The sequence below is a fragment of the Rutilus rutilus genome, assembly GCF_951802725.1.
Source record: "Rutilus rutilus genome assembly, chromosome: 14".
Classification (NCBI taxonomy): domain Eukaryota; kingdom Metazoa; phylum Chordata; class Actinopteri; order Cypriniformes; family Leuciscidae; genus Rutilus; species Rutilus rutilus.
Window position 1 is genome coordinate 3,869,505 of NC_140219.1, and position 11,062 is coordinate 3,880,566.

An 11,062-nucleotide genomic window follows, 5' to 3' on the forward strand; every position below is an offset into this window, starting at 1 on the left:
TCTGGACTCTCAGTGCTGGACTATGGACTGATGTTGATCATAGTTTCTGGGATTTGAACATATTATCCCATTGCCAAATCCTTGTGCTATTTAAACCACGGCACGTGTTAAACAAACAGCTGAGTAACTAATGAGCTAATGATTCACAACGGAAAATTATTTCAAGACCCCATTTCAGCATATCATTCTAGACCGACTGACAGTACACTGCGTTTATGTGTGAATTTTTTCTATTTCTGTACTTCTTTCTCTTATTATTTTAGGGAATAATTTGGATTCAAATTATTCTATTGTAAACGAGGACCGATTGTGAGCCACTTAAAGTGACGTCACAAGCATAATACAAAATATATATATAAATTTGACGTTTCTAGCATGTTAAGGCCGGGGTAGTTGTCCTAAAATAATGAAAACAAAAATTTAAATAAAAATGAATAAAAACTATATAGACATATTTAAAACCAATAAAATGAACAAAAACAAAATTACAAAAACTCTAAGTAAAATAAAAATAAAAATAAAATTATAATAGTTGGCTATATTAATGATACTCAAATAACAATGTCCCCCATTTGGTGAAAATAGTATTTATATATATATATATATATATATATATATATATATATATATATATATATATATATATATATATATATATATAAATAAAAAAACATGAATATGGTTATTTTACTTCTACAAATGTGTATTTTCATCCTTATTTGTCATTAGGTGCGTCCCAATTCAAGTACTTGTGCACTATTCTGTGCCTTTTTGTATAAATAGTGTGAGTAGTGTGTTTCCAAATACCCGAATGAAGCATTTAATTAAAATGTTGGACACTTCATGTATTCAACATGCACTACACGGTCGAGTACATAGGCTAGTGTACAAGTGCATACACTCTTAAAAATAAAGTTTCTAAAATGGGGTTTTCGCAGCAGTGCAGTATAAGAACCATCTTGGGCTCCCTGAAGACTCATTCAGTGAACAGTTCTTATAATATATTTTTTTCTTACGAGTGCAAAACATTTTACATTTTTTTTTTTACTATAAAGAACCTTTCGTGGAATGGATGCTATACCTTATGCCATAAAGAACCTTGCTTTTTTTAGAGTGTAGTAGTGCACCATTTGGAACACAACCATATAGTCCAACTGTTATCTGTTTAGCACCAGTAGATGGCAGCAAATCTCCCCATGTTTCCTCAAGAGGCCGTCGAGGTCTTCCACGAAGTTCATTAGGTTTAATTGTGCAGTTAAACACTCACCCCCAGTGTGTGCAGTGTAGCAGAAGTTTAATTGAAGACTAATGTGTTACAACTCATATTAACATTGGTCTGACACTATGATGACAGTGTTAGCACTCCACACAGCTTGGAAATCAGATTTTGTTGTTTACTGCCTCACACACACACAGGGTGTATTGGCCTTGGCGCAGGCAGATCCAGCAGCGTACGCTGGTTTATTGCCGTCTTTTATTGCTGTTTTTTTGGGGGGGAGGTGTGTGTTAACGTCTAAACTACACACCTCAGCAAAAACACTGCAGCAGGACCAGTTCATTCTGTGTGCTGCTAAATGTGAGAGAGAGAAAATATGTGAAACACACACACACACACACACACACAGAGACACAGACTGAAGAAGAACAGTTGACTGAACATTACTGGAACACAAATTAATGATCTTGCGGCACTAAATATTTCGCTCCGATCAGCAGAAGCTCTTTATTTTTTTCCATTGACTGAACATCATTGAAGGGAAAACAAAATATGCTACGGCAAAATGTGTGTTTGCTTGTACAAACCTTGCCATCATAATGCCAGTTAGCTCTGAATGGTTTCCAGTGATTTGCTGTGGTTGCTTATACTTGTCCAATTCAAAAGAGCCTGATTCATCTGATGAATTAGTGTGTAATACTTACAGTTAGGAGTTTGTTTAGATCACTAACGCTTTTATTAGCCATAGCATACACCAATAAATATATGCTGCATGTGTCTTTTCATTGTGATTCAGTTCAGGCAGCGTCTCAAACGCCCTCGGACGAGATGATTTAAGACGAGAGCGTGACGTCCCATATCACACCCTGCTTAACATTTAAACTAATGAGGGGAAATATAGGGAAAGGCATATTTCCTGGATAGATGCACATGATAGAGTTACAGATGAGTATGATACCAGTCCAAGGACAGACAGCTGAGATAAATGCTGACTGAGAAACAAACACAGACATGTCATATTTACACGACACACATAACCTGTAAAGTAAACACTTCATCATGTCTGTTTGAAACAGCTGTTATGTGTGTTTATTGTACCAGAAAGATATGATTCCTACTTTTTAAGGTAAGTTAAATTTATTTCTCCATTCACTTGACCTGAATAAAGTCCTATTGTGAACTCTATTGAGTGCTAACGTTTGTAACCTTCGTAACGTCAAATATTAACATGTACTATCAGCAATAGCATACTAAAATAACACTGCATCCTCTTCTATTATTTATTTTGCATTAAAATATATATATATTGTATATAACTTACAATAAATATCATTTTGAAAGAACAAAGTGTTTTTTGCTAAGAATCAACTTAAAAAATTACACAGTGTAGCTTTAACTCTGATTGTGTTTTGCTGAAAGAACAAAGTCATATACTACACATGGCTTGAGGAGGAGTAAATTATGAGATCATTTTCATTTTTGGGTGAACTAGCTGCGAAAGCAATACGCGAGCGCAACGGTCAAATACATCCATCTAGCGCATGTTTCACATAGAAAAACAACGGAAAGCAGCATGGACAAAAAACAAACAAACACACAAAGAAATGCATTGTGAACGGCTGGAGATCCAAAGACCTCCGAGGTTTTCTTCCTCATTTCATTTGACATGCTGCTGACAAAGTCCAACATCCCACGTGTGTTTAATTAATCAGGTTTTGCTCACACACAGCTGTTGAGTAAGAGAAGCTGTGTGTGCAGGGACCGCTTTTAAAGCAGGTGTTTTACTGAATCATTCACTTCAGAGTTTGTGACAGTTCTTCAGCGCTTCTCGGCGTCGTTAATCGGCTGTTTACGCAAAGAAGACTTCTGCTGATGCACTGTGTGTGTGTGTGTGTGTGCATTAGTTAGACAGCTTTAAACGACAGCGCCAAATGTTGCTTACTGATCCCTTGAGAATCACAGTTCAGTGGGTTCCTCTTCTCTCTTTTCTCAGTCTTTGTACACATTTTCTGTTATGAGTCTGTTTTCTCTCCTTGTGTCTCAGAATAGAAATCTTTTCACACATTGTATCTGAGAAAATGTGTTGTAAGAGTTTGTGTTGTAAGACATTCAGGGGCCCTATTACTACAACTTACATAAATGCAGGGTTGCGTGTTTGATTTTATTTATTCTATTGATTTTATTTATTCTATTTCTCCTCTATTGATTCTGTCTGGGACAGTAATGTGGAAGTGAGAGGTTGATGCACTCACATAATAAAATACATTTTGAACTCATTTTAAAGGGATGGTTGATTATGATTTCTCTTTTCTAACTTTAGTTAGTGTGTAATGTTGCTGTTTGAGCATTAACAACATCTGCAAAGTTACGACGCTCAAAGTTCAAAGCAAAGGGAGATATTTGCTTTTACAGAAATCGCTTTTTAAGGACTACAACAAACGGCTGGTAGAGACTACACCACATTCCTCCCGGGTTAGTGACATCACAAACCCTAAAATTTACATAAACCCCGCCCCCTGAACACGATTTATAGATTATCAAGACAGAATATGCTAATCAATGACTAGAAGATAACTACACATAAGCTACATAAATTCATCAACTAACTATTCAGAAATGTCCTGTTGCTTCTACATGTTGTCACTTCTTCTTGAGTCTCTCCATCATTGTCTGACTCCCGTTTGAACATAAAAGGCTAAAAGTTTTTGAAATTTCTAGTGCATGTGTGTGTGAGGTAAAAGGACATGAGCTCTTGAAGCTCCGCCCTCTGTGCCGGAAGCAGCAGCTCATTTGCATTTGAAAGGAACAGACACAAAAACGGTGTGTTTTTGCTCACCCTCAAAAAGTGACAATTTTAACATGCTATATAAAAATATCTGTGGGGTATTTTGAGCTAAAACTGCACATACACACTCTGGGGACATCAGAGACTTATTTTACATCTTGTGAAAAGGGCATTATACCACCCCTTTAAAATGCTAAACAGCATTAAACAAAGATGTTTCCTTTCATTATTTTTAACAAATAAGCTTTTGAGTATAATTTTTTTTTTAAAGGGATAGTTCACCCAAAAATGAAAATTCGGTCATCATTTATTCACCCTCAAGTACTTCCAAACCTGTATGTATTTTTTCTTCTTCTGCTGAACACAAGGGAAGATATTTTACAGAATGTTAGTTCACCTGTCTGGTTACTAACATTCTTCAAAATATCTTCTTTTGTGTTCAGCAGAAGAAACAAATTCATACAGGTGTGAAAAAATTTGAGGGTGAGTAACTTTCCATTTGTGGTTGAACTATCCCTTTAAATGCGGGATGTTATACCTCAGTGGTGCATTGCATTCTGCATACCTAAATTTGGCTCCCCTGTACATAACCAGGGGCTGTTTAGCTCCAAACTGATGTAAAAGTAGTAGCTATACGACTCGTGTGCTACATTAACCCAGGGTTAAAAATGAAACTGTTTCAAGTATGTATTCCTGCTATTGAGGTGAGCTGATGTGTTTTTTTTATTGCATGCAATACAGTCATCTTATTATTGAGGGATCATTAAACACTATAATGATTGCAACCTATTTATATTGACGTTCAATCTTCCTTCCTATTAAAGCAGCCAGCGAACTAAATCAAAATCTCTCTGATCTCCTGCAATGATGTCTTGATCTCAATGAATGAACAGCTCAGAGGTCTGAGTCCAGAGAACGAGAGAGAAACCATCCCAAATTGTGGTTCAGGCCCATTGAATGCTTAATATGGTTGCATTGTTCGATTGTTTGCTATAGTTTTATTTGCAATATTGTCGTTGAGTTCATCATGTTTAGTAAGTTTTTGTTCTGTGATGTCAGGAGTTTGTTCCTCTGTTAAAGTGATCAGTTTATTGATTGGATTGTTACCCTTCATGTGTTCGAGCTTCGTGTGGCATTTAGGCCTAATCATTTTTATATTGTTCCATAAGCACTCATGTGATGAGTAATTATGTGACATGTCTGTCCTTTAAATGGTAACTCTCGCCAAAATGCAACCTAGGGTCTTTTTGTTAATCTACCCGAGGCAAACTTTCGTGTAAAAGCATAATTAGAATGGAAACGCCACTTTTAAGTTTGACCGTATTTTCGTTTTTGGTCAAATTGCCTTTTGAATGGGAGTGCTTGGGGCATTACTATGATAGCATCAGAATCGCTATTTTTAAAACACTAAGAAGGCTCGACACATCATGAAACTGTGCTCTCAGTATCACCAGAGGCTCTGCACATGAACTCCAGCATTGAGAACATTGTTTGTGTACACAGAGTTTACTAAAAAGAAAGGTTTTGTACGACTCACTTTATCAGTTAGTGTTTTCGGTGGCTGGAATTTAGTCAGTCAAAAGTAGTCGATCTCTGAATGCAATGTTATGAACTGACTCCTCCATATGAGGAAATGTCATGAACTTGTAATTTCAATGAAAAGCATGATAACTTAGATAAAAAAAATTATCCGTGAATTTATATTGAACTAAGCTTTAGGAGCTTTCCATCTTTACTCTCCTCATGTTACGTTGCATTCGGAGATCGACTACTTTTGACTGACAAAATTCCAGCCACCGGAAACACTAACTGATAAAGTGAGTCGTACAAAACCTTTCTTTTTAGTAAACTCTGTGTACACAAACAATGTTCTCAATGCTGGAGTTCATGTGTAGAGCCGCTGGTGATACTTCCAGCACAGTTTCATGTTGTGTCGAGCCTTCTTAGTGTTTTAAAAATAGCGATTCTGATGCTATCATAGTCGTGCCCCAAGCACTCCCATTCAAAAGGCATTTTGACCGAAAACGAAAATACGGTCAATCTTAAAAGTGGCGTTTCCATTCTAATTATGCTTTTACACGAAAGTTTGACTCAGGTAGATTAACTAAAAGAGCCTAGGTTCAATTTTGGCGAGAGTTACCCTTTAATAAATGTGCATGAGGTAAAGCACATATAGATATCGAACAATAAACTTAAATAAATTGACAGAAATCAAGTCTTCCTGAAGTTATGTAATCTAAACGGGTACTCGGGTAGTTATAAATATTGTTGTCAAAAGTCATGGCAACTTGAAATTTTAAGTTTAGTCACAACTTTTAATATTATTATTGATAAAAATGATCAAAATTAATATAACACTAACCCTAACACACACACACACACACACACACACACACACACACACACACACACACACACACACACACAAGAGAGAACTGATTCATAATGCATGCAATTTAATTGCACCAAGAGAGAACATTTAATATCCAGCAACACTTTGCCAGAAGAGCAAATCACAGACTCTCACTCTCTCCTCGCCTGCCAGCAATGCATGTTCATTTACGTGTTAAATGAAAGCAAATCAGTTATCCACTAAAGGAGATGGGGAGAGAGAGAGAGAGAGAGAGAGAGAGAGAGAGAGAGAGAGAGAGAGTGAGTGTTGTAAGTCCCAGACGGTCTGATGTTTCCAAGGGTAGCAGCTGTTGCTAAGACCCCTTATGTGACAGTTTCTGTCAGTGTGTGTGTGTGTGTGTGTGATGTAGCTCATGCAGACTGTCTTCTGTGTCATCCTGTAGGGAAGATAAATCATAAATGTGATATCTCAGATCTCATATCAATCAGAACAAACTGTGAGTTCCCAAAAAAAGGCTCCAATAATCTCCTTTAGTTTCACCAAACATTTCAGATTTTGTTATAAACAACACTTCTCATCAAATGCTATCCATATTAATTTAGCTCTATAATGGATGAAAAATATCGATTCGTTTGTGTCTTTTTAAAACAACAACAACAAACATTTGCTTTATTATTGTAGTTCTCTCTTGATTTTCTATTCTAAAGTTTTAGCGAAAGGGGAAACAAGTTATGCATCTCATTTCGGCTCTTTTATTATGATATACTCCGGTAAGTCGAACTAAAAATGCATGTTAGTTGGATTAATGCAGTTAAAATTGTGGTTCAGGCCCAATGAATGCTCAATATGGTTGCATTGTTTGACGAAACTCAGTGTTGACTCATTTGTGTGTTTTTATTTTAGGAAAAAAATCAGAGACAAAGTTAATACATACTGTAAAAACACCCCTGATACAACTTGAAAAGTTTTAAAGTATTTTTTTAAGTATAATTAAATTGGCTGTAAAAGTCATTTCAACTATTTTAAATGTTGTATATCCTGTATAACTTGAAAAAATTGTTTAAATTATCTCGATGAGTCAAAGCAAAGGAAAACACATGTGTTGTTATGACTTCTTGATCATATCATTTTTTTTTTCCATTGCTGTAAATGAGACCTTCATTAAATCTCCAGAGCAATGAAAGAGAGCAATAGTGTTTCTTTGTTTTTTTTCCCATGAGATGTTAGTTTATGTCAGTGGTTTTCGATTGGTTTTGCTTGGGCATCAAGTGCTGAACCAGCACAGCCCTAAAACTGTTTATCATATACAAAAAAAATGCCAAAAATATTTCTATATGCCAAATATGAAAACTTTTGTAAATGCATAAACGCCAGCATAAACGTATCAAGATAAAAAATGCGACAGACATATAAAATAGTGTATTAGAAGTGTTTTCTCTTCCATTCTCATACCCATTTAAAAAAATGATATGATCAATAAGTTATAACAACATGTGTTTTTACATTGCTTTAACTCGTCAAAATAAGTAAAGCAATTTTCTACTTTTTTACAGAAGTTTTACAAGATTCAACACATTTTTTAAAGTCAGTTTAATGTAATTTAAGTTGAAATGACTTAAACATCCAAGTTGATTGTGCTTATTTTTTACAGTGTAGCTTTATAATTGCATGGTTAGTTATATTTGTACTTAACATTGTTTGTCAGAGCTCTTGAGACTATGAATGAATCAATCTATTCCTCCTCTTTCTCGTATCATTTCATCTCCCCTCTTCTCTCTGTGAGTGATCTGATTGCTGTAAACAGAGGCTTTTGTTTCTCTCCTCTTCTCCCTGCAGGCGTTTTGTCTTCTGTCTCAGGGACCGATGGTAAATTTAGAGGCTTGTCTCTAAATCTGTCTCACACTTCCTTCAGCTCTTTCCCTTATACGCACACACATTCCTCTTTTTTTCCACTGAATCTTCCTCATTTTTCACGTTTAATCTTTGTTTTAATCACACGAGTGATAAGCAGATTCGTTCTTCACACAGAGAATCATTTTGCTTTGCATCCATTACAGCGTAAACAAACTCATTTCAGCCAAATCTCACAGGTATCGCGTCTTTATGCAAATCTCATAATGCTCCTCAATCTCTACATTGTTTTTTTTTAAATCCAAACAGGAAGGTTTATATGAAAACAGCTTGTCTTTTTCACTGGATTTTTTTCTCAAATCATTATTAATGCTTTTTAATATTTTGAGCCCTAATCCTAATTTACATCTAAAAAATGTAAAACGGACTATTGTAGAAACAATTTTAACTCGGAATTAGTCAATTTCAGAAATCTTTATAAAGAAATGACAAGTAACACCGAATCAAACATGACATTTTCAAGTAGAAAGACTGTACTCCAATAATCCTTTTTTTTTTTACAACTTTGATTAGCCTATTTGTTTTTACAGATTTACAATGAAGGAGACTTGAAATAATAAACCATTAAAGTGTAACTTCGCCGATTTTCAACAAGCTTACAATGTCGGAACGTTTACTCGTTCCACCAAGACATTCACATTTATTTGTCAGCAAAAGTCCGCTGGATGACGCAAAATGCTGAGTTGCAGCGGACGGCAACATGCCCAGTGCATTATGGGTGATGAAGTTTTCCTTCCTATGTGGGAAAAGGGAAGACACCAGCATTTTTCTCTCTATTTTCTCCGGTCACGTTGCAGAGATTTCAAAAATGTTTCGTCTTTCTACTGTATAGGCAGCCAAGTTTTATCGAAAGCCCGGCGTTGAATCCCTCTTTGAAGGGATCATTTTTGGGTTGAGCTACTTATCAACCACCCAATATAACCATGCATTAAAAACCACTTTTGTAATGGTGTCAGTGAGTTTTGCATTTTCTGAAGAAAATACTTTTCTTTCTCATCTGTTCCTCTCTTCACATCAAAGACCCAGTTTCCACCTGGAATTAAAGGGCTGGTTCGGAGTAATTTCAACCTAGGGTCCTTTGCACCATGACCTCGAGCCAAACGAGGCTTCTGGGGGGGTGTTCGGCTCGAGGTCATGGTGCAAAGGACCCTAGGTTGATTTTACTCCGAACCATCCCTTTAAGATGTGATTTGTTCGATCGAATCAAGAGTAGACGAGGGAGACACACTCCCGTTCACACCTAATCCGTCTCTTTTGTCCACTTTCAACCACTTCTGTCCTGATTTCTTCGAGGGGAGGGTCTATGGGCGGGTAAATGTATGTTTTCCTTGTAGATCTTTCAATCTAATGGATGAAATAATCTCATGCAATTTTCATATGAACATGACCGGAGACAGAAAAACACACAGAGGACATCAGCTTTAGTTTCTGCTCTGACAGACGCAACACCAGCCGAACGCTGTGAGTGTGTGTTAGAGATCAGGAATGGTGAGAGAACATTGTGCTTGGTACGTTTACGGTTTCCTCAAAATGTTTTACACCTGTATTTAGCGGACTGCTCTTGTGATCCGATCGACCGAAACGCGATTAATACCAGGTGTAAACAGGGCCAATGCAAACATATTAAGATATATTGTAACAACAGAAGGTTTTAGGTTGTCGTGAGGTTAACACCGTGCTGTTTCAATAGCGATGGCCTGGGTTTATTTCTCCAACGACGCTGAGAGAACCGACTGATAACACAAACTGTTCCAAATCGTTCTGTTCCGGCCCACTTTAACCCCTGCTTAAAAGTAACTATAAAAATGCAGTCACATATTTCAAATTTCATGTACATTTTATTTGTTACCTATTCTTTTTAATCAGAATCAGAATGAGCTTTAAAAGGTGCAGAAAGCGATTTCTGAGAAACGCTGTTGAAAGGGGATCGGACCGAGCACCACAACACACTAGTAGCCAATCAGCTGTAAGGGACGTGTCCACTCATGATGGGGGAGGTGCCTTTGTGAATTAGTGGGCGGAGCTATCAAAGGCTGTGATCATGTTTTGGTAATTTCAAATATCAACAGCGTTTCTCAGAAATCGCTTACTGCACCTTTAATGGCAAATAGGTTTACACACACACACACACACACACACAAGGAATTTGTCTTGGTGACAGGAGCTTCAAGTGCTGAAAAAGTACAGACATACATGGGGCTAAAGGCAATAAAATGGAAACTAAAAATAGGCAATACAGTAATAAAATACAGAAAAAACACAATAGACGGATCATTTGAACAGCCATAAAGCAGAACGCAGCGTCGCTAAACGGGCCAAGTTTTCTTCAGTCAGACACGTCGCTCGCTCGCTCTTCTCTCTTCCCATCCGCTCTCTTTCTTTTTGCCTTTCATCCACGTTTAATAACTTCCTCTCCGTCTCTGCACTTCCTCCATGATGAGGCTCTTTGCTTGCGGGAACAGAGGGGTTCATTTTTCTATTAAAGGACTCGTAGATAAACAGTCCTGAATATATGTGGGCTCAGCGAGATTATGGTGGGTCGAGAGAGAGAGAGAGAGAGAGAGAGAGAGAGAAAACACACTGAAAGGTTTTATAAAATACATTTTCTCTCATTATATGCATTAAAGCTTCCCCGCCACCAAGAATACAGAGGAAAATAAATGATCGGCATGCATGAAAGTCTAGAAACACAGTCTCTCTATACGGTAAGCTATATTTCTGTAAATAAGGTCTGCGTAGTAAACAGTCTCAAAGACTGTAGGAATTATATCAGAATAAAATTGCATTTGGAAGCATC